At 38.7% G+C, this 25,218-nt stretch overlaps 1 long non-coding RNA gene across 1 annotated transcript; it reads left to right on the top strand.

The window, feature by feature from the left end:
* Window positions 1-23,763, top strand: LOC118007672. Its single transcript, XR_004678463.1, has 3 exons — window positions 1-83; window positions 836-1,000; window positions 23,101-23,763. It is a non-coding gene; the product is annotated as an uncharacterized LOC118007672 (long non-coding RNA).
* Window positions 23,764-25,218: the final 1,455 nt, after the last annotated feature.

The raw sequence follows: 25,218 nt of genomic DNA, 5'->3' as shown, positions 1-25,218 counted from the left end.
TATAAAACACTGTACCACTTACAAGAATGGGAAGAAATACAGCAGCCCTCACTGTTAGGATCTTGGGGTAAATGTAAAAGCAGGTGAGTAATATTTTAGGGATTATTTACTGCCTCAGCTTTAAAATAAGCAACTACATTATTTTTCTATCTCCATTTCTAATATTTGGGTCCTATTCCAGTTTTATTTCCAGGACCATTACTTGGAATTAGACAGGGAAATGGAGGCATTAGAATTTGGACACTTAAAATGTTGATTTGAAACTACGGACTTATATGAATTTTTAAATCGCCAAGGACATTTTCAAAACTTGAGCTTTCAGCTTTTATACTTTTAAAGTTTACTTCCAGCCTCTCTCAAACCCTTGACTGTTTATCACTTTCTCTGAATTATTAACACCAAACACTTCAATGATATAGTTGTATTTTCTATATGGTGCTGAGGCTCCCAGATCACTTGTGTTCAGCTGCAAAAGAAAAAAAAAAGAATTAAAAAGCTTTTCTTCCCTGGGTTCCCCACATAAAAGTCACTGCTCTATGGAGATTACCATCTGTAAGCTAATTCTGAAGTTGTTAATGGCAAGCATCAGAGCGATTGGCATGTGTTTTCAACACACGGTTTAAGGTTTAAGATGATCTCTCCCACTCATTTGCGAGAGCTGTATGACATAGCACTATATTCTCTCTAGGGGGTTCCAGCAGAGTCTTTTCCTTCATTTGCTTTAACTGGCTTGTGGAGCATTTTTAGAGAGTGTAGATTAACTCCTGAACACAAAGCAAATCTGTGCTACTTGATTTGTTGTAAAACCATAACACGTTTTTCCATTGATTTCCAGCTTAGCCACAAACATTCTTCAGACTTCTCCTCATTCCTGAGTTTGAACAAACCTGAATGGAAAAGAAACTGCCTCTCTTTTCAACAAACTGATTCCAAGTGCCCCCTGGGAGGAAGGACAAGGAAAAGAGTCCCATGTTTCAAGAACAATAGGATTCTAGAAAAGGTACACATGTTCTCAGACAATCTTGTACAAACTGCAACAGTTGGTTAACAGGCAAATATTTTCCATAGCCTGAAAAATATCCTGAAACATTCCTACTTTTAACAGTTTCTCGAGGCAAGCATGACAAATGACTATGAAAAGCCAAGAACTAAAATACTATAGAATACGGGAGGTTTTAATTTCTTTTTTAAATTAAAGCTTTACCTTTCAGTCACCTAAAATTTCTTAGGGTTTGTTCTGATTTTTGTTTCCAGCCCTGGAGACTCTGGAAGGAAAAACATCTTGCTAGTGTTGGATAAGTTCGGAATGGCACCCAAAACAAAGCAGGTTATTTTTTTCTTCAGTCTTCCTTCCTGCTTTAAGCAGGTGGCGGAGATCTTAACTAGGAGTGCTCCCATGATGACATACCAAGATTTTACGTGTCGAGGTTTCAAGGAACAAAACAGGCAGACATTTAAAGCTAAAAATATCACACACACACACACACACACACACAGAATATGGTAAGTTCCAACAGAACTTTGTCATTATTGAGCCCTAGATTTGACAATCATTAATTTGCTATTAATAAGTCTTACTGTTAGGGGGACTCACTTCACCAGCCGCAGGAAGAGTTTGTTCTTTAGACAACCATTGCTTTAAGCGCTCTGTCAAATTGATTCAGACATTCAAGGTAAGAAAGGGATGTAATTAAATCTTTTCAATAGACTGGCTAAGCACTCATCTGCTGCCACTGATAGATCCAATTTGGGAGTTGCTGAGATTTCTTTACCTTCTTCCTTAATACATTTTTTTGAATGATCTTGAGTGCTTTAAATGCTTATCAGTCCATAGTAGAATCAGCATTACTTGGTAATGTTCAAACCATTTCTTCATTCGATAAAGAAAACTCACCTCAGTAGACTACCTGGATAGTTTTTACTAACACTCACAGTGTGTGTGTGACAAATGACGGGTATACATGGGCGTATATTATTGCCTTAAATTGGGGGTTGGCATACAGTGGAACTGGCCGTGATGAGATTATCTGTCAAAGTCAGTAATTGCAGATGGTTTCCCCCTGACTTTTTTTGCCCAGGCATTGAAAATTAAGCGTAAAGAGAAAGTCTTTTTCTGCTGTGACCTACCGAGCTCACTTATATGTCACTGCCTTCCCTCCGCAGCTGCTCCTTCGGTCCACCTTCTCCCCTCACACCCTTAGTCTCCTTCAGCTTTGTCATAGGTCCTTGACCTTCCTACCTCAGGGAGGACGGAATAAATTCCAGGAGTGTGTGGCTTACTGTAAATGTGTGGGAAAGGCTGGTCTGAGCACAACTAAAGGTCACCTTGTAGCCTACCGTGCTTGATCTGTGCCCTTTGTGGATAGTAGTAGTAAATATATCAGTTCTTAGCCTTGGGGTAGTTCTAAATACCAGAGTCATGGGGAAATCCAATGGAAAATTGTGCTGTCTCAGTAAAGGGGTTTTTCTGGCCTTGTGCTACTAAAATCAGCTATTTTGCCTGGAGAAAAAATGGCCTTTTCATTTATGTGCAAAAGTTGTCCTACCATGAATGGAAAGGCGTCTTAAAGTGCCAGCAAAGTCCCCATAGAAAGGATTCTCCACTTGCTCATTTCTGCTGATGATCCTGTTGAGTTGCTTAGCATCTGTGCTTTTCAAACGTATTCCGAGATTGCTACTGAAATACAACACTTGTCGCTGAGAGCTACCAGTGGTACGGTGAAGACTGGCTCCAATGTGCGGTACAAGGAAAAACAGTGACTCCTGAAGCTAGACTGTATTGAGCAGTTACAGTGGGATGCCTTTTGGGGTGCCAGAAAAGTTAGAAACATGTATTAAATTGCACCAGTGTCTTCCAGTCTGGTTGGGAAGGTGAGACATAGACAAATGGAAAACCAGCAAAGATTTACCAAGCAACAAATTGAATAACATATGCAATAACTATTGTATCCATCAGCTAGTGCAACTAACAACCACAGAATTTCAGTGGTTTATATTACAAATTGGTTTCTCTGTGATCCAGCTGGAGTTGGGCTCCCAAAGCTCCCAGAGAGCCAAACAAGCAATTCCTCCTAAGGCACAGTGCTGAAGCAGCACCCAGTTGGATGTGTCACCACAGCATTGCCTAAAGTAAATGACATGGCCAAGTCCAATATCAGTGGGGCATGGAAATAGACTTCTTCTGTAAGGTAGGAAGGGGAGTGAGTCATTACTGAAAAGCACCCCCTAATCTACCACAACTATACTGACTTTTCAGTGCAGAAGTAACATGGCGTATTAGGGGAATCTGTATGGTGGGTGGGTTAGAACAGGAGTTTTGAGAACTCTAGGAACTGCAGATGCATTCTTGGCAGTTAGGGAGTTATAATCTGTGACTCACGGCCTATCTATAAACTGTCTATAAAATGTTTCACAGTTTGTTCAGTCAGCAAGAAGATAAGTTACAGTTTTCTCATCTCCGGTGAAAAGGGAGAAAATGCAGTAAATTTTCCAAACCAGGACATATTAGAAAAGGAAATGTATTCTTTCGTTATAAAAATAGTGGGGTTTTTTAACTAATTCTTTTTCAGTTATATTTTTGTGGAGAAGTTCAGTGATATTTTAAGCTGTTCGGGAACACCTCCTTTGGTAGCTCTTGGTAATTGTTGCAACCGGCCTCCAAGTTACAGTCCCCCTGGATTAAAATGTGTGTTCTCTTCACCACCACTCTGGCCCTCTAAGCTGGTCCTCCGTGAAATTTCTGTCCGTCTGATATCGTCTGAATAACATATCCATGGATGGTTATGCAGCCAAATATTGCTGCGATATTGTCACATATTTATTTTGTCTCCATTTACCCCTCTCAGGGATATGTGATTTTTAAGCGTCCAGCATGTTGATAGGAGTGAGTATGTGTATAAGAAGGATGAAGAAGGATACAGAGAAAAGCTTTCGATCTTTCTTTTAAATAACTGTAACAGGATTGAGTCATCTGGATGACAATTAAAATTCATTAGCAAAGGGAGAAGATCCAAATGCAGAACTGGGACACCAATATGTGAAATTTTACTGTAAGAAATGCCAACTATATCTCTAACTGGCTGTATGACCTTGGAAAGGCACATTTTCCAGGGTACACTTTTTCCCTGTTTAAAAAAAAAAAAAGATTGGACTAGATGGACTTTAGAATTTTAGTGCTGGTGCACTGTTTTTAATTGAGCATGTGCTATTTGTCCCTTTTACTCTTTTTATTCAATTTACTTAAACTGAAAAAACCAAAACCAAAAACAGTTCATCCATTTCTCCTACCTCCCACCCCTGGCAAACATCAATCTGTCCTCTGTCTCTGTCAGCTTAGTTTTTTGTTTGTTTGTTTGTTTTAGGTTCCACATATGGGAGAGATCATACAGTGTTTGTCTTTCTCTGTCTGACTTATTTTACTTAGCATAACACCTTCAAAGTCCATCCATGTTGTCACAAACGGCAAGATTTCATTCCTTTTTTTTTTTTTATGACTGAATAGTAATCCATTCTCTCTATATGCCCCCATTTCTTTATCCATTCATCCACTGATGGACACTTAGGTTGATTCCATATCTTGGCTATTGTAAATAATGCTGCAGTGAACATGGGGGTGCAGCTATCTTTTTGAATTAGTGTTTTCATTTTCTTTGCATCAATACACAGAATTGGAATTGCTGGATCATATGTTAGTTCTATTTTTAATTTTTTGAGGAAACTCCACACTGTTTTCCCTGGTGTTTATGCCAATTTATATTCCCAGCGACAGTTCACAAGGGTTCCCTTTTCTCCATATCTTCACCAACACCTGTTATTTCTAGCCTTTTTGATAATAGCCATTCTGACAGGTGTGAGAAAATATCTTATTGTGGTTTTGATATGCATTTCCCTGATGATTAATTACATAGAACATCTTTTCATATATCTGTTGGCCATCTCTTTGTCTTCTTTGGGAAACTGTCCATTCATACCTTCAAATCATTTCTTTGCTATTGAGTTGAATGAGTTCTTTGTGTGTTTTGGGTATTAGCCCCTTATCAGATACATGATTTACAAACACTTTCTTCCAGTCAGTAGGCTGCCTTTTCATTTTGTTGATGGTTTCTTTTGCTATGCAGAAGCTTTTTAGTTTGATACAGTCCCACTTACTAATTTTTGCTTTTGTTGCTTTTTGTGTCAGGTTAAAAAGGGGAGGGGAGATGGACTGGATGGACTTCAGAATTTTAGTGCTGATTCTCTCAAGCTCAAGTAGTAAAATTTTAAATTCTAGGATCAGGTTAGCATAAAATAAATACAGGGAGCACAGAATTCACATTGACTTAGGGAGACAAAAAATAATGAACATAATCAGCATTCTTCCGTTGAGGACAGAAGCACAGTTCATAGAATAAGGGTGTTCAAAAAGCAGAGTCAGACATACAGGATCAAAGTTGCAAGGTGAGCCACTTGGCTCACCCTGACAGCCAGCCTGTGCATCAGTAGCCTGATGCTGGAGTGCTAAGTTGCTCCTAGAGGAGCATTACCTTTAGCACCACGGGCAAGAAGATGTCGAATAGTAGGCCTTCGTAGATGATAAAGTTACTCACCTCACAAATTGGTAGTTCATAGATGATGCTTTAAGTCCCTGGCTGTACATATCATAGACATTATTCCTTTTTATGTTAGAAAAGCTTTTCTTCGTCATTGTACAATTTGGCTAGATGCTATCTTTGAGTTTCCCCAGAGTTATGATTGCTTAAAGAAGACATTAGTTCCACTGAATCCTTGGAAAATGCGTCCCACTGGAAGCCTCTTACTTTGATTTTCAACATAAACCACCCACATTTGGGTTCCTTTAATAATTACAACAATTCGATTTTTTTAAATGTAATAAGAATATTCTGAAATTTAGTGTGCCCCTGTTTCTTGCAGGAAATTTCAGATTACATGATATATGGAAGAGTATGTATTTTGCACTGTATGATGTTAATGAGTCACTGTTAATTTTGAAATTAGAGAGCTATGGGAATCACGTTCAAGGTCATTGGCAGGACTTTTATCTAAAGATATGATGAAGCAGTGTTCCAAATTCTAGGACTCTTTATACAGTGACAGGAGAAAAGCAATGACCAAAGTCTTAAGAAACACAGGTAGTTAATAGACTTCTCTGAATGGAATTATCTTTTCTTTTTCCATTTGAATCATGTCTTTAAGAGATCCTGCATGTTAAAGTCAGCAATGATTAATTTAGAAATGGCGAATGTTAATTGAAGGCACAGTTTCAGAAGAAACCTTTTAAACACTTGGCTCATGCTGGTTAATTAGAAGGGCAAAAAATTACCCCATTGTGCAAATATAGGGAGAGTTTCTTCTTCCCAGTAATGTGAATACATATTTTTTTTGGGTTGTTTGAAAAGAGAGGAAGTCATTAGGCAGGTGAAATGAGTAAGGTGACATTGACTTTGAGGTTTTGAATTATTTCCAATATTAGGCTTTATGGAGCTATACCAATGTACCTGGTCCTCATCCAACAGGGAGACAAAAGCCAAAGTTATAAAGCTATAAAAAGTGTGGGACAATACACCATGGTTTTGTATTTGTAGGTAAATTCAAACTCAATGGCAAAACTGTTCTAGGATTTCTCCTACCATAACTTTTGATCTGACAATCAATGATGTAATCTAAAGAACACCACAGTTGGTCAAGCATTGTTGGAGGGATCAATTACTCAGATGAAGCCATTTCTTTATTTATTCTTGGTTTGACCAAACCTTTAATTGAAGAGTTGTTCAGAATTGCCCTTGCTTCCCTTTCAAATAGCCTAGAATGGAAGACATTTATGAATAGCTAAGATTTTATTATTTTTTCTTATATAAAGTATTCTTATTTTAAAAAATCAAACAATACAAAAGGATAGGAAGAGAAAACTTAAAAGTATTCTCTCCTTTCATGCTCATTTCTGCTTCATTGGTAACTGTGGTCATGCTAAAATACATTTATATATGTTGAATAGCTAAGATTTTAAATACCATCTTTGGACCCTTTCCAAATCTTTCTGATGAGGTAGAGGCAACTTAAATAACCAAGGGGAAATTACATGAGGTTGAGATATCTGTAGCGTGTTAAATTATTGCGGTGTGTATTACAAAGTGAGATACACTCACACAGGATTCGTTATACTCTAAGGGAGGTTCTGGGGCCCTTCCTAGGAAAACTCCTAACTCCTCATAGAGATTCAATGTGTTCCTTGCTCACCGCTCCATCCCAAAGAGGTAAATCTGTTAAAATTAAGCACTGATGGCAACAGTGGCAGGGAGAAGGGAGATCATTGGCTACAGTGCTAGGATAATGGGGTACAGGGTGTAGTTATGAATTGATGTATGTCTTACAGTAATGCTTTCTTCTTTCCTCTTTTCTCCTCTGTACACCCCCATTCTCAGTCATTGGGATACTCTGAATGCCTGGTTTCCAAAAGAGGAAGACCTGTCAAAATCATCTGAATGTTCCAATTTGTTATAACTAGAGATAAGGATTAAGAACCAATTTCCCTTTTAGCCTTTGTTTTTTGTTTTAATTCACAACTATATAGACATATCCATTGGGTAGAAGCTATAAGGCCTACCCATTTCTGTTTTGAATATTTTTCCCACTGAGAAGCTGAGCATGAAATCTAAATCTCGTGATTTTGGAGTGACTTATATTGAAATCTGTATACTAACTGTTTGAAGTTTTGACAAAACATTTTGTTACAATATGGATTATTTTATTATTTATGAAAATATATTGCAAAAATGTAAATATACTTAAAAACATTTTTAGAACACACCCATTAAAAACCAGCATCTATTTATCATATATATTCTGTATATATATATTTTTAATTTGTTTTATTATGTTATGTTAATCACCATACATTACATCATTAGTTTTTGATGTAGTGTTCCATGATTCATTGTTTGCATATAATACCCAGTGCTCCATTCAATACGAGCCCTCTTTAATACCCATCACCAGGCTAATCCATCCCCCCACCCCCTCCCCTCTAGAACCCTCAGTTTGTTTCTCAGAGTCCATAGTCTCTCATGGTTCATCTCCCCCTCCGATTCCCCCCCCTTCATTTTTCCCTTCCTACTATCTTCTTTTTTTTTTTTTTAACATATAATGTATTAGTTGTTTCAGAGGTACAGGTCTGTGATTCAATAGTCTTACACAATTCACAGCACTCACCATAGCACATACCCTCCCCAATGTCTATCACATATCCACCCCATCCCTCCAGCAACCCTCAGTTTGTTTCCTGAGATTAAGAATTCCTCATATCAGTGAGGTCATATGATACATGTGTTTCTCTGATTGACTTATTTCACTTAGCATACTACCCTCTAGTTCCATCCACTTCGTGCAAATGGCAAGATTTGGGGTTTTTTGATGGCTGCATAATATTCCATTGTATATATATACCACCTCTTTTTCCATTCATCTGTTGATGGACATCTTGGCTCTTTCCATAGTTTGGCTATTGTGGACATTGCTGCTATAAACATTGGGGTGCACGTACCCCTTCGGATCACTACATTTGTATCTTTGGGGTAAATACCCAGTAGTGCAAGTGCTGGGTCGTATGGTAGCTCTATTTTCAACTTTTTAAGGACCTCCATACGGTTTTCTGGAGTGGCTGCACCAGCTTGCTTTCCCACCAACAGTGTGGGAGGGTTCCCCTTTCTCCGCATCCTCACCAACATCTGTCGTTTCCTGACTTTTTAATTTTAGCCATTCTGACTGGTGTGAGGTGCTATCACATTGAGGTTTTGATTTGGATTTCCCTGATGCTGAGTGATGTTGAGCACTTTTTCATTTGTCTGTTGGCCATTTGGATGTCTTCTTTGGAAAAATGTCTGTTCATGTCTTCTGCCCATTTCTTGATTGGATTCTTTGTTCCTTGGGTGTTGAGTTTGATGAGTTCTTCATAGATTTTGGATACTAGCCCTTTATCTGATATGTCATTTGCAAATATCTTCTCCTATTCTGTCGGTTGTCTTTTGGTTTTGTTGACTGTTTCCTTTGCTGTGCAAAAGCTTTTTATCTTGATGAAGTCCCAATAGTTCATTTTTGCCCTTGCTTCCCTTGCCTTTGGCTGTTTCTAGAAAGAAATTGCTGCGGCTGAGGTCGAAGAGGTTGCTGCCTGTGTTCTCCTTTAGGATTTTGATGGACTCCTGTCTCACATTGAGGTCTTTCAACCATTTTGAGTCTCTTTTTGTGTGTGGGGTAAGGAAATGGTCCAGTTTCATTCTTCTGCATGTGGCTGTCCAATTTTCCCAACACCATTTGTTGAAGAGACTGTCTTTTTTCCATTGGACATTCTTTCCTGCTTTGTCAAAGATGAGTTGATCATAGAGTTGAGGGTCCATTTCTGGGCTCTCTATTCTGTTCCATTGATCGATGTGTCTGTTTTTGTGCCAGTACCATACTGTCTTGATGATGACAGCTTTGTAATAGAGCTGGAAGTCCGGAATTGTGATGCCACCAGCTTTGCTTTTCCTTTTCAACATCCCTCGGGGTCTTTTCTGGTTCCATACAAATTTTAGGATTATTTGTTCCATTTCTTTGAAAAACGTGGATGGTATTTTGATAGGGATTGCATTGAATGTGTAGATTGCTCTAGGTAGCATTGACATCTTCACAATATTTGTTCTTCCAATCCATGAGCATGGAACGTTTTTCCATTTCTTTGTGTCTTCCTCAATTTCTTTCATGAGTATTTTATAATTTTCTGAGTACAGATTCTTTGCCTCTTTGGTTAGATTTATTCCTAGGTATCTTATGGTTTTGGGTACAATTATAAATGGGATCGACTCCTTAATTTCTCTTTCTTCTGTCTTTTTGTTGGTGTTTAGAAATGCAACTGATTTCTGTGCATTGATTTTATATCCTGCCACTTTACTGAATTCCTGTTTGAATTCTAGCAGTTTTGGGGTGGAGTCTTTGGGGTTTTCCACATAAAGTATCCTATCATCTGCAAAGAGTGAGAGTTTGAATTCTTCTTTGATGATTTGGATGCCTTTTATTTCTTTTTGTTGTCTGATTGCTCTGGCTAGGACTTCTAGTACTATGTTGAATAGCAGTGGTGATAGTGGACATCCCTGCCGTGTTCCTGACCTTAGGGGAAAAGCTGTCAGTTTTTCCCCATTGAAAATTATATTCGCTGTGGGTTTTTCATAGATATCTTTTATGATATTGAGGTATGTACCCTCTATCCCCATACTCTGAAGAGTTTTAATCAAGAAAGGATGCTGTACTTTGTCAAATGCTTTTTCTGCATCTACTGAGAGGATCATATGGTTCTTGTCCTTTCTTTTGTTAATGTGATGTATCAAATTATTTGACTTGTGGATGTTGTATCATGCTTGGGGCCCAGAAATAAATCCCATGTAGGCATGGTGAATAATCCTTTAAATGTTCTGTTGAATCCTATTGGCTAGTATTTTGGTGAGAATTTTTGCATCCATGTTCATCAGGGATATTCGTCTGTAATTCTCCTTTTTGATGGGGTCTTTGTCTGGTTTTGGGATCAAAGTAATGCTGGCCTCATAAAATGAGTTTGGAAGTTTTCCTTCCATTTCTACTTTTTGGAACAGTTTCAGAAGAATAGGTATTAATTCTTCTTGAAATGTTTGGTAGAATTCCCCTGGGAAGCCATCTGGCCCTAGGCTCTTGTTTGTTGGGAGATTTTTGATGACTGCTTCAATTTCCTTAGTGGTTATAGGTCTGTTCAGGTTTTCCATTTCTTCCTGGTTCAGTGTTGGTAGTTGATACATCTCTAGGAATGTATCCATTTCTTCCAGATTATCTAATTTGCTGGCATATAGTTGCTCATAATATGTTCTTATAATTGTTTGTATTTCTTTGGTGTTGGTTGTGATCTCTCCTCTTTCATTCATGATTTTATTTATTTGGGTCACTTCTCTTTTCTTTTTGATAAGTCTGTCCAGGGGTTTATCAATCTTGTTAATTCTTTCAAAGAACCAGCTCCTAGTTTCGTTGATCTGTTCTACTGTTCTTTTGGTTTCTATTTCATTGATTTCTGCTCTGATCTTTATTATATCTCTTCTCCTGCTGGGTTTAGGCTTTATTTGCTGTTCTTTCTCCAGCTCCTTTAGGTGGAGGGTTAGGTTGTGTATTTGAGAGCTTTCTTGTTTCTTGAGAAAGGCTTGTATTGCTATATACTTACCTCTTAGGACTGCCTTTGCTGCATCCCAAAGATTTGAATAGTTGTGTCTTCATTTTCATTTGTTTCCATGAATTTTTTTTAATTCTTCTTTAATTTCCTGGTTGACCCATTCATTCTTTAGTAGGATGCTCTTTAGCCTCCATGTATTTGAGTTCTTTCCGACTTTCCTCTTGTGATTGAGTTCTAGTTTCAAAGCACTGTGGTCTGAAAATATGCAGGGAATGATCCCAATCTTTTGGTACTGGTTGAGACCTGATTTGGTACTGGTTTGTGACCTGGGATGTGATCTATTCTGGAGAATGTTCCATGGGCACTAGAGAAGAATGTGTATTCTGTTGTTTTGGGATGGAATGTTCTGAATATATCTGTGAGGTCCATTTGGTCCAGTGTGTCATTTAAAGTCTTTATTTCCTTGTTGATCTTTTGCTTAGATGATCTGTCCATTTCAGTGAGGGCGGTGTTAAATTCCCCCACTATTATTGTATTGTTATCGATGTGTTTCTTTGCTTTTGTTATTAACTGGCTTATATAATTGACTGCTCCCATGTTAGGGGCATAGATATTTACAATTGTTAGATCTTCTTGTTGGATAGACCCTTTAAGTATGATATAACGTCCTTCCTCATCTCTTATTATAGTCTTTGGTTTAAAATCTAATTTGTCTGCTATAAGGATTGCCACCCCAGCTTTCTTTTGGTGTCCATTAGCATGATAAATGATTTTCTACCCCCTCACTTTCAATCTGGGGGTGTCTTTGGGTCTAAAATGAGTCTCTTGCAGACAGTATATTGATGGGTCTTGCTTTTTTTATCCAATCTGATACCCTTTGTCTTTTGATTGGGGTATTTAGCCCATTTACATTCAGGGTAACTATTGAAAGATATGAGTTTATTGCCATTGTATTGCCTGTAAGATTACTGTTACTGTATATTGTCTCTGTTCCTTTCTGGTCTATGTTGCTTTTAGGCTCTTTCTTTGCTTAGAGGACCCCTTTCAATATTTCTTGTAGGGCTGGTTTCATGTTTGCAAATTCCTTTAGTTTTTGTTTGTCCTGAAAACTTTTAATCTCTCCTTCTATTTTCAATGACAGCCTAGCTGGATATCCTTGGCTGCATATTTTTCTCATTTAGTGCTCTGAATCTATCATGCCAGTCCTTTCTGGCCTGCCAGGTCTCTGTGGGTAGGTCTGTTGCCAATCTAATGTTTCTACGATTGTAGGGTACAGATCTCTTCTCCCGAGCTGCTTTCAGGATTTTCTCTTTGTCTCTGAGACTCGTAAGTTTTACTATTAGATGTCGGGGTGTTGACCTATTTTTATTGATTTTGAGAGGGGTTCTCTGTGCCTCCTGGATTTTGATGCCTGTTTCCTTCCCCAAATTAGGGAAGTTCTCTGCTATAATTTGCTCCAATATACCTTCTGCCCCTCTCTCTCTTTCTTCTTCTTCTGGGATCCCAATTATTCTAATGTTGTTTCATCTTATGGTATCACATCTCTCAAATTCTGCCCTCGTGATCCACTAGTTGTTGATCTCTCTTTTTCTCAGCTTCTTTATTTTCCATTATTTGGTCTTCTATATCACTAATTCTCTCTTCTGACTCATTTATCCTAGCAGTTAGAGCCTCCATTTTTGATTGCACCTCATTAATAGCCTTTTTGATTTCAACTTGGTTAGATTTTAGTTCTTTTATTTCTCCAGAAAGGGTTTCTCTAGTATCTTCCATGCTTTTTTCAAGCCCAGCTAGTATCTTTGTAATTGTCATTCTGAACTCTTTAGTCCAACATCTTACTAATGTCTGTATTGATTAGGTCCATGGTAGTCGGTACTTAATCTTGTTCTTTTTTTTTTGAGGTGATTTTTTCCATCTTGTCATTTTGTCCAGAGGAGAATAGATGAATGAGAGAACAAAATGCTAACAGGGTAAGAGCAACCCCAGAAAAATATACACTAAACAAATCAGAAAAGACCTGAAACTGGGGGAAAAGAAAGGGAAAGAAAGAAAAAAGAAAAAAAAGAAAAAGAAAAAGATAAAAAAAAAGAATATGATCAAATATGATCAGGCTGGTGCATAGATCAGTGCCACACACTAGATTTTGGGTGTATTTTGGACTGTTAGAAGAAAGTGCCTCCCAAAATTTTAAAGAAAGAAAAACTTATATATGTACAAAAATAAGGGTAAATACAATAAAGGGATGGAATATGACTGTAAAGATGAAAATTATAAAAGATTTTATAAAAGGAATTGATAAAATAAGAAGTTGGTTGAAAAAAGAAAGAAGAGAAATTTAAAAAAAAAGGGGGGAGAGAATGTGATCAGGTAGGAGACTAGAAAAAAGCCATACAGTAGAGATTTATGGTATATTTTGGTCTTTTAGAAGAAATTGTATTCCAAAATTTTAAAGAGAGAACAACTTATATATATATATACCAAAAATAAGGTTAACTACTATGAAGGGATAGAATATGACTCTAAAAATGAAAAATAAAAAAGATTTTTTAAAAAAGGGATTGATAAGATGTTGGTTGAAAAAGGGAAAAAGAAAAATTCAAAAAAAAATAGAAAAAAATTATAAAAATTAACTTTGAAAGACTAAAGAATCATAGGAAAAAAAGCCATGAATTCCATGTGCAGTATTCCCCTAGCGCTGGAGTTCTGCTGTTCTCATTGATCGGTAAACTTGGTCTTGGCAGGCTGTTCTTGCTGATCTTCTGGGGGAGGGGCCTGTTGCCGTGGTTCCCAAATGTCTTTGCCGGAGGTGGAATTGCCCCACCCTTGCCAGTCCGGGCTAAGTAATCTGCTCAGGTTTGCTCTTGGGAGCTTTTGTTCCCTGCAAGCTTTCCCTACAGCTTCAGAGGATGAGAGTGAAAATGGCGGCCTCCCAATCTCCGCCCCGGAGGAGCCGAGAACTCGGGGTCCCGCTCCTCAGTGAGCCCCAGAGAAAAGCAGTCAATCACTCCCATCTCCCCGGTCTCCTGCCGCACTCCGTGCTCACCCGGCCTGTGACCGCGCATTTCTATCTCTGGCACCCGACCCCGTGTGGAGTCTCCAAACCCAGCAGATCCCTGAGGTGCACTCCCGCGCCGCTTCTCCCAATGGGAGGAAGGGGAGTCTCCCCGGATCTGCCACTTGTTGGGTCCCTGCTGGAGGAGAGTGGCCCAACTGTGCTGTGGATCACGGTTTATGGCAACCCCGAGCTGAGAGCCCGCTCCTTGGCTCCATCTCTGCAGTCGGCTTCCCTGCTCCAATACCTGGGAGCTCTGCCGCACTCAGGCACCCCCGGGGCTTTCTGTGACCCTGAGGGTCCTGAGGCCACACTGTCCCAGAGAGGGTTCCACCCCCCTCTTAGCCCCTGGAGCAACGTCCCTCAGTGGAGCCGACTTCTAAAAGTTCCGATTTTGTGCTCCACTGCTCTATCACTTGCCAGAAGCGGCCGACGGAGGCCCCCTCCCCTGCCATCTATCCTCCCGAATATCGCCTCGGATTCACTTCTCCACACGTCCTACCTTCCAGAAAGTGGTCGTTTTTCTGTTCAGAGAGTTGCTGCTATTCTTTTCTTCGATCTCCTGTTGAGTTCGTAGGTGCTTAGAATGGTTTGATCCCTATCCAGCTGAATTCCTGGGACCAGATGAAATGTAGGTCTCCTACTCCTCCCGCCATCTTGCTCCTCCCCTGTATATATTTTTAAAGCTCACTTGATACTAGAAAAAAGTTCCTTGTACTACCTTACTCCTTCACAAATATCGTTAAAGCAGAATATGCTGTGAGGAGGGAAGGAAAGAGTAAAGCATGTTTTTGTTGTGATTCCCATCTTCTATAATTCTGTGCATGACATTCCATGGAAATTAAAATGAATTTGGTATTGATAATAGTTGACTTGATTATTCAGGTAAATTCATGTAATCAGTCAATAACAATGTTTGCCTTAATTGAAGTAGGAAATGATTTTATTGTTATATAAATACAACAAGTCCTTTAAAATTTTAAGAAAGGACTACATTTTTTTGAAATGACTACATTTATTAATCATTTAGGTAAGACAGTAGGGTTTTTTGTTTTCAAATATGGAACCAGACTATTTTTTCCTGTGGAGTTCTGTTGTGTAGCTTCCCAGGCTAAATACCTTATGGTGGGTTGTGTACATGCCATGAATAAAGAGAGGGTCTAAATCTCTGTACAAGGTCCCTGTCCTTCCCATGAGTTAGACATGGAGGCATCAAGGTAATCCTTGGGTAATGAAAAGGTTCTAATATACACCTTACATCCCTGGAACGATATACTGCATTCATGTGTTAAAGTTCAAAAATAACAGAAGTCAAACCCATGAACCACTGAATTAGTAATTAGTAAAAGTTTATTGTGCACACATCAGAAAGACAGTTTGCACTCCTGGAGCACTCAAACCAAAACATGGATGAGGCTCCAGGGGTATACTGTTACAAAGCACCTTATGTAATAAGAAGACAATGACTGTTTATTCTCCATAGTGATTGGTTATAATATTAGAAATTTCTTAAATGATGGGGAATTGGCCAGTGGTTATCTCATATCAATCCTGGGGAACAGTTCAAGTTTTGCTTATGATTTCCAGAGGTATAAGCAAGAAATGACCAGGTCAAGTTAATCTAACAAAATAAGCTAAATTAAGCTTTCTTTGTATGACTAAACTGGTTTTGTCTGCTCAGAGACTTCTCAAGGCTGGCCCTCATTTGTTTTTGATTTTAACAAATCCTCCCTTCTGGTTATTCTCTCAGCAGGCTGAGAGTATGACCAACCAGGATAGCATTGTTCTCAGTTACCACTGTTGATGTAGTCAGGCTGAAAAACCCACATTTGGTGTTTTCATCCAGTTAAGATGTCATGCCAGAGGGCCATGTAGTTACCATCTTTATCATTTATGGGGTTATTGTTTATTTCACCCAGTTGCCTTATCCTGATGGATACCATTTGGAATGTGGGTGGCTGCTGACAGGTGTTGAGTACACAATGCACTAGAGAGGTTAATAGGACTCTAAGGAGAACAGTAGTCAAAGATTGAAAATTTTCCCAGAGTAGAGATTCCCAGGAGCCAAGATTTAACCAGTTAAGTAACTCAAATATGTGTCGAAATGTTATTTACACAGGCACAACATGATGTACTAGCAATTCCATATCTTCATGATTACTTAGGGCAGAATGAACGTGGAGATGTTTCATTTTGGGATGTGGTGCTGTAGGTGAGCTTCCACCTCAATTAGGCCTTTATATGATGTGAGCAATCAGGTAATTTAATGAGAAGCTTTTCTATGAAAACAAAAGAAAAACAAAGGTTAATAGTTGTAGCAATTATAATAGATTCAGTTTTTTACTTTGGAGAACAGCCAGTGGAGAAGATTTCTAGATGTCGGGTTCCAAACATCTTCAGGTGGAATGAGGGCAAGCATTGGCAATCTGACGTATTTCCCTGGTCTGCACCTTGAATGTCTCTAGCGATCTTTCTGAGTGGCCACATAGCCACGGGCATGAATATTGTCCACACATGAGCCACACATGTGGTGATTTCTCTGAAGCTTATACCAAGCTGTCTAGCTTTAGTTTCCAAGGCCTTGGGAAAAGGGCAGTTTTAGTTTCATAACGATTCCAAGTCATACAAGTGGGAGAAAATTGGAAATGTTAGCTTGGAGAGTTCTAGCCACATATTGGAGAAAACTAGAATTCAGGAGCCAGTCCAGTTTCTACTGGCTGAAGACAGAACTCAGAAACAATTACCATCAAAAAGAATGAAATCTTGCCATTTGCAACGACATGGTTGGAGCTAGAGAGTATAATGCTAAGGGAAATAAGTCAGAGAAAGACAAATACCATATGATTTCACTCATAGGTGGAATTTAAGAAACAAAACAAATGAGAAAAGAGAAAAGAAAGAGAGGCAAACCTCTCTTAGGAGAGGAGGAATCTTAGATTAGATTTTCAAGAACCTCCTCAAGGCTAGGAAGCCAAGCCAAGGATTTCTCCAATTGTGTCCTGTTACACGGAGAACAGAATCTTAGTGAACTTATACAAACACATAAATTGTCATGAAAAATAAGAATATTTGATAAGAGAGTTTATGAATTCTGGGGGAATCATGTAGGGAGAATAAGATAAATGTTTCATCCTTTGTTGCAAAGATATACTTTACCAAATTGCTGTAAGTTATAGATGGCTTAAAAGAGAGGAGAAAAGGGGGTCCTGTCAATCTGGAAAACAAAACATTAAAGAACTAGCTGTTTTAAATGAACTCATGAAAATTATAATCATCATCAGTTCATTCAGTCTTACATAATTCTTTTTTGTTTTGCTTCATCTTGGGTTAGCAGCTTTTTGAATCAATCAGTTTTCCATTAAAGTTTTAGAAATCTTTACCCAGTTCACTGTTATGATCTTAACGTTAGCAGGATCCTGCACTTTAGACTACTTGTCAGGATCTTTTCCATGAGTCTCTTTAAAGGTGAAGCACTTTTGTCTGTAGTTCACTGTCAATGTTTTCAGAGAAGACTCAAAGGTAAAACAGTAAGGGTCTGTGAGTGGCAGAAGACTTTGAAGTAGCCAGAGTTAAAGGCCTGGTGAGAGTTCATATACACCTATCACAACAATTAGGCAGTTGACTTAGTTATCCATTCAACCAAAGTGACGAAATATATCAAAGGCAATAACACAAAGTCACATCGTTATAAAAAAACCTTACCTCTTTTAACAGAGAAGACTCCGTTATTTTTCTAAGTAATTAAAGACTTGATAAAGACAATGTGAAGCCCTGGAAATATTTTTATAAGCCACCATAATCTTTCTTTCCTAGGGAGATTAAAGAAACTTTGCATATAATTTCTTATTAGAGAAGATCCGTAATCTTAAAAAAAAAAAAAACAACTGTCCTTTTAACAAAGAGAAAACCAAATTCTAATTCTGCCTCGCAGACCTTTAATGTTAAAATTCTCCAATTTTTAACTTAAATAAATCCATTCCAATCTTACCTTGACCACATAAAAGTTATTTCTCAAGACTCCTTTTCCACAAACCTTCTACAGCTTTCTATAACCATTCAGCTTTTGCCCTACCTTCTTCCTTTCTTAATCTGGGATGGTCATTTTACTGTAGTACAAAATTACTTTCTTTTTTCTTTTACCAGAAAACACCCTCATGTCATTAATACCTTTCCTTATCCAAATAACACATTCTATCTTCCTTACCTATTTTTCATATACAGTCTTCTTTTTTCACCCAAATTATTTCTAATAGTTTTATTTTTACATATTGATTATAAATTTTACTAGTAATCTTTGCTTTTCCAGTGAAAAATAGGAAGCAGGCAAGTGTGAACTGTCTTTCATATATTACCATCCTGCAGTAGATCAGCAATTTATAAGTACATTTCATAATTTCTAGAAGTATATGCTTCCCCATAGTAAATTTTTCATTGTGGCTCAAGACATGTTTATTGAAAGACCCAAATATCCCTCTGTAAAAAAAAAAAAAGCCAAAAGTAGATAAACCTAAACTTATACTTTGCATTTAATATTTAGCTTATTTGGAAATGATTTAGATACTCAATGAATATCCATTATTTTGTTTAACTTAGTATAAACTTTTATTTTACATTTGTTTAAATCACTGGCTTTTAACAATTATGCTCGGATTAGACATCAAATAGCTAACCATCATCTCAAGTTATTTTTCTTGTTAACAAATTTTTTTATTTAAAATCAATTAGCCAGCGTATATTACATCATTAGTTTTTGATGAAGTGTTCAGTGATTCATTAGCTGTGTATAACACCTAGTGCTCATCACATCACGTGCCCTCCTTTATGCCCATCACCCAGTTACCCCATCGTCCCACCCGCCTTCTTGTTGACAAATTTTAAGACATGCCCGCTTTTATTAAACCAACAAACTTAAACTGGCTTTTATTTATCCCAGATTATTTGAACTTGAAAAACATTTGGGTTAGTTTCTATATTTCTGAGAGTATACTTGATTTTTATAAATGCTTAATTTTCTTGAAGCCAATTAAATGGAGCTCTTTACAAATTAATTTTGGCAATACTTTCCAGAGTAGAGAGATATCACATATCTATAAACATACAGACATAGACGCACTAAACATACAGACAAATACCAACAGAAATCTTATAGATTTTGTTTTAAAAATTTTAGCTGTGTCTCAAAACTCAAAAGAACAGTTAAATCCAAATTGTGTTTCTGGCAGGTGAACTAAGTTAACGTTACCTGCTCAGATAGCCAAACATTTTTCCTAAGGATTTTTTATTTGCATGCTGTAAGCTTCCTTTTAGAGCTGTTTTTGAAGTCATTTTGTCTTTTAGAAGCTTCTGCATACTAATCAGAGAATGTATGCCACTGTCTCTGAGAGGTTTAGAATCCTGTCTTTTAAGGATGCCCCTTAAGGGGGACTTATCTAAGTTAAAATTTCCCCAAAGTGGCCACTATAATTCCAAAAGTTCACCCATTTTCTTTCTTTCTTTTTTTTTTAAAGATTTTACAGAGAGAAACACAGTGAGAGGGATCACAAGCAGGGGGAGTGGGAGAGAGAGAAGCAGGCTCCTGGCTGAGCAGGGAGCCCGATGCGGGACTCAGTCCCAGGACCCTGGGATCATGACCTGAGCTGAAGGCAGACGCCCAACGACTGAGCCACCCAGGCACCCCAAAGTTCACCCATTTTCCAAAAAGGCATCAGATTCTGGTCTATAGTCTAGGTGGAACCCATCTGTGCCTTTAGATTCCCTCAGACATCTTACCTACAAGGGGCCCTGTTTCCCAACAGGTATTCTAAAACACAGGAAATCATGTTTTCTTCCCTTTCGAACAGAACAGAGTGACTCATCAAGAAGCTTCAACAAACCAAAACTAAAAGGAGCATGCACAATACAGTTGGAGAGCTCAAAACACAAAGAGAGTGGAGCTCGGATCCAAGAGACACCCTCAAACTCCAGGGTTGGTGAGAAAGCCGTGAGCTCAGTGGGCTCTGTGGGGACCAGCATCTGTTTTGTCATTAGCCTCAGAGTCCCTGGAGGTCTTCTTTGGACCCCACTGCCGATGCTATAAAATGTCAATTCCGAAATCACAGAAGTAAAACCACTGAACCATTGAAATAGGAATTAAAGTTTATTGTGCACACACCAGTAAGACGGTTTGCATCCAGGAGCCCTCAAACCAGAACCTGGAATGAGGCGCAGGGGTATACCTTCTAAAGTAGCTTAGATAGTGAGAAAGCAGACTGTTTATTCTTCACAGTGATTGGTTATAGTATTAGAATTGTCTGAAATGGTAGGTAGTTGGTCAGTGGTTGCCTCGTGTCAACCTTGGGAAACAGCTCATAAGCAAGAAATGACCCAACTCAAGTTAGTCTTTGAAAATATGTAGATTAAGCTCTGTATTTCTAAACTGGTTTTGTCTGCTAAGAGAATTTTCCAGGCTGGTCTCCATTTGTTTTTGATTTTAACACATGCATAGTCATGTACATATCTAAATTATTTTTAATGAGTTATCTATGTAAGCAAATGAGGGGGGTGTAGAAAAGGAACATTTAAATAATTATACTGAAAACATGTGCTTTGTCAAACATATTTATTAATGCATCATAAAAAGTCTCCAAGAACATATGTGAATTCATAAAACCTGTCAGGGGAGATGGATGCTCTTTAAAAAAAAAAAAAACGCTTGTGAAATTATTACTGAATGTTTGTGGTGTTTCCTGAGTAATGGAAAAATAACTGTACAAATATTAATGTGGCCAAACAAAACCCCATTTGAGTAGAGCAGGAAACCATAGCAACTCATCTTTTTCATTCTGGAATAACAGAAAAAATTGTAACCTGACAATGATCCCATATTTCTGCCAAAGCATTGTTTAATCTTATATTCTTTATGCCCCATAGAATTATTCAATTATAGTCTCCATTGTCTAAAAATTTTTCTCTCAGAATTTTATGGACCAAGGGGAAAAAGATCTGTGGTTTATTTTATTACTTCTGATAGGAAAGTGAGTATTTTAGCACTAATACTTTTACCCCAGGAATACCTAAGGTTCTGTGTAATAAAAATTTGAAAAGGGCTAAAAGATAGAGGATTTTATATAAACTGCTAGGAAATCAAGATGGCAGGGCATAATTTGGGGGGCTTTTTAAACCCAGATGGAGAAGCCAGAATAGCTTCTCAACTCCTATCAGACGATGATGTTATAATATAGAGCCTGTTTCAAATGCTTATTTAGCTCATCTAAACATAACACGACTTCACATTTGCCCCTCTGAATATCTTTGAGAGCAAGTTCCTGCTGCCTTTGGTCCGGGAAAATGGTCCTGATTCTCAGGGCACGAAGGTGTTGTCCCCTTCATTGGCGTAGCTGCGAGCTGCGAGCATCTGCGAGCTGCGAGCATCAGCGAGCACTCTGGTTACCCTGGTGGTCTTCCAGGCAGGGTCTTCTCCCACCACCTCCTCAATTAAAACAGCTCCAAGTGTTCATGGTGTATTTTCTAATAAGCTTTGGTTTAAATAAAGGCTTCTGACTAAAAATACGTGAAACTTTTGGACCAACTAACGGCTAGACGCTACCATTTTCTTGCCTTCTTTCCCCTAGAAACCTTTCCTTGAAGTACTAACATATCTTTTTGATGAAACATGGTATAAAGACACTCTTTCATTTATCTTATTTAATTTTAACATTGAAGTAAAACCTTTTTAGAGGTAAACTGTAGTATAAAATAAAAATTCAAAAAAGGTTAGAAGTATTTTTGCTCCTTCAAACATAAGTTAGCGCACACAGATTTACCTATTCCTTTCTCAATGAGTATGTATGGGTGGGGGAGTGGGGAGGTTTATTCCAGCTTTCATTTATATGCATTTAAATATTTCAGGATCCAGCATAACGTGGCTAGGAAAAAAGCAAGGCCTCATTGTATTATACATAGAAATTAAACTTTAATCCACCATACGCTCTACAACTTTTAATAAGATTTATACTTTGAAAATGTTTGCCTTAAGGAGGGCACTTGCCATGATGAGTACCAGGTGTTGTATGGAAGTGCTGAATCACTAAATTCTCCTGAAACTAATATTACACAGTATGGTAACTAACTGGAATTTAAATAAAAACTTGGAAAGAAAAAAAAATGTTGGTCTTATTGTGTCAAGAAAATGGCATTCGATGTGGGGAAAATGGCTTGAATGTCTAGGGCAGGGGACGCAGATGAGGAAGTAGTGAGGTAGAAGATTAGAAAGAGAGTTCAGAGACCTATTGTGAAATTATTGACTTTCAAAATTAGAAAAACCGGCCAGGTCATTTATGTCAGCCTTTTCTCTGCTGCACAGATTCCTTCCGCAGCGTCACTCAGAAGCCACCACCGTCTCTTCTCCCTCCTGTGTTGGTGAACGCATGACTTCCAACCATTTCATTGTTTTACAGCTCTCATGGCCGAAACATCTTCCTGGTGTCAGAACTATAACTTCCACCATCAGTCTTATTTTGCTTCTGGAATGCCAAAGAATCTTTTTTCTGTGTCAGTTCTTTTGACAGTTAAGAATCATTGAAAACAATACTCTGGTACACTTCTTGTGTCACATTCCATAAGCTCTGACAGTTTGCTCTTTGCCTAGAAGAGAGCTCTATCTGCTTAATAGTAACATTTACAAACACGTATGTAGTTCTTATTATGTGTTAGGCGCTCTAAGTGATTTACATATGCTAATTTATCAGTCCTCACAACCTCCCTCTGAGGTAGGTACTATTACTATGACCTTTTTTTCAAATGAGGAAACTGAGGTTAAGTAATTCATCCAAGGTTGCCACACCTTCGAGATATCAAATCCTGGTCTGAGTGACTTTTTTTTTTTCTTTTTTTTGGTGGTCCGATCCTGCTGCAGGTTTATTTGTACGAATAGCATAGAACACCAGCCCCACGCAGACAGAAGCCTAGGGGTCACACCAGTCCTTCCGTCCTCACATCGGCTCCAGTGTAGAGGCATCTCTGGGAGCCTGAGCCGCAGCAAGAGCTGGAGCCAGAGTCGTAGCTGCAGCCTGGGCCTTGGTTTGAGCCTTGGCCTTGGCCTTTGGTCAACAGAGCCTGAGACCCTTGGCAACGCGGGTGCGAGCACGTTCCCCGAGCTTGAGGTGAGTGACGTAGGCAAGTCAGCTGAGTTTGCAGCTGCCACCCTTTGGGATCTGGGGCTTGACCTCCTTGGGCTTGACAAGGGCATTGATAGCCTTGGCACGTGCACTCATGACCGTGGCATCGTTGGCCTGCGTTTTCTAAAGTCCCTTCTTGTGCTTCTTGGCAAAGCGCATGTTCCTCAGGAACTTGAAGTCTACCCCTTTAAGAACTTCCAGTCTCTGTAACCAGGGTTCCTTGATGCCGTTTCTGTGCCGTTTTCATGACTGGTTGTGTGTGGTGTGGTTTTTGGGCTTGACCATGTCTGCACCAAAGCCCGTGGCTCCCGAAGTGCCTCAGACCAGAAGAGAAAGAGGATGACTTCTTCAGTAACCCATTTCTAGTATCTTTGCATTTGAAGAGGGAACGGGGGGTGGGGGTGACGCATGGGGGTCAAGAAAGTAAAATGCTAAAACTAGGAAACTTCATCCATGGATTATCAGAAGTGGACCTTCAAGCTGTATTTCCCACTTCCAGGTTATTCAACAATGAATGCCCTCCTTCTATTTTGTACATGACTCTTCATGCCTTTGTTCTTTGAAGTCAGATTTCTGTTTAACTTCTTAAACCCAGTTCCAGAGTAGCAGAGTCGGGAGTGCTGCTTTACTGTGTTTTATGCATCTTGTGCATTAGTCTCTTTGTCTTCTTTTTTTCAAAATCAACAATTAAATACTTACATTATGCAAAAATCACAGATTTTAGTAGTTTCATTTTAGGAAATGGTAATGCTTTGGAGCAGAAAACGTGTTCATCTTCCAGCTGTATCTGAGTCAGTTTTAATGGTTACATCTTAGTTTCATACCTCTGTCTGCACTTTCATCCCTTGCCCAGAAGATTACATCACCCTGGATCACCATTTATTAATGTTATAAATCCTCAGTGTACATTGGAGACAGCCTTGAGGTTTGAGTCTTCTAAATCCCAGGATATCTATATACTGGGATAGGTTCCAAAGGGTACAAATCTTCTTCATTGAAATAAGTAACTTGTCTGATTTTAAGAAAGATTCTACCTGCTTAAACTCAAAGCACAGGTACAGTGGGTTTACTGGCCGTGGTTGGGTGTGTGTATATATGCAGTGGGCTCTGTTACAACCCTGCTCATAGCCCTTTGGCATCCACAATTCCTGCATTCACAACTCTGTGCTCGGGGATTTTCCTGCCCACGGGAGTATGCTTAGCTTTAGCACAGGGCTGGTTAGAAGGGCCATGAAGTTGTCATTGGTTAACCCCTTAACCAGTGACAAACTAGAATTGATGAATAGACATCTTCTTTGCCCCTTAGATGGAATAAGGCTGAGGTGTGCTCTACCCTGTCTTCCTAGAGGTCTTCTGTAGGATCGAGCTCCCAGACGCGCACAGTAGTAACCTCTCATAACACATCCCGTGTTAGCTGCTTTTGCTTTTTTCCTCACCTCTCCGCTCCCTGCTGGTAATCACCTCCTAAATGTATGCTAAAATCTTAGTCTGAGGGTCTTAATTCTGGGGAGCCCAGACAGATAATCTTTTCACACAAGAAAGCTCCATATAGGCCAAGTTATCTAGAAATACACTCCTGCCCTTAAAGACAGTGCTGACTCAGTTTTTCTTGCTAGTACTTGGCAATTGTATTCGAGACCATATGTATCCTCTTTACAGATGTGTCCTCTCCCTTGCCATCAGCTGTCATTATCACCCAAATTTTTCTGTTTTTTTAATTCTATTTTTTTTCTTTTTTTTATTCTTATGTTAATCCCCATACATTACATCATTAGTTTTAGATGTAGTGTTCCATGATTCATTGTTTGTGCATAACACCCAGTGCTCCATGCAGAATGTGCCCTCCTCAATACCCA

This window comes from Mirounga leonina, unplaced genomic scaffold, assembly GCF_011800145.1.
Source record: "Mirounga leonina isolate KUSES-001 unplaced genomic scaffold, KU_Mleo_1.0 Mir_101595, whole genome shotgun sequence".
Lineage (NCBI taxonomy): Eukaryota > Metazoa > Chordata > Mammalia > Carnivora > Phocidae > Mirounga > Mirounga leonina.
Note: the sequence above shows the minus strand (reverse complement) of the source record. Positions and strands in the feature narration are given on the sequence as shown.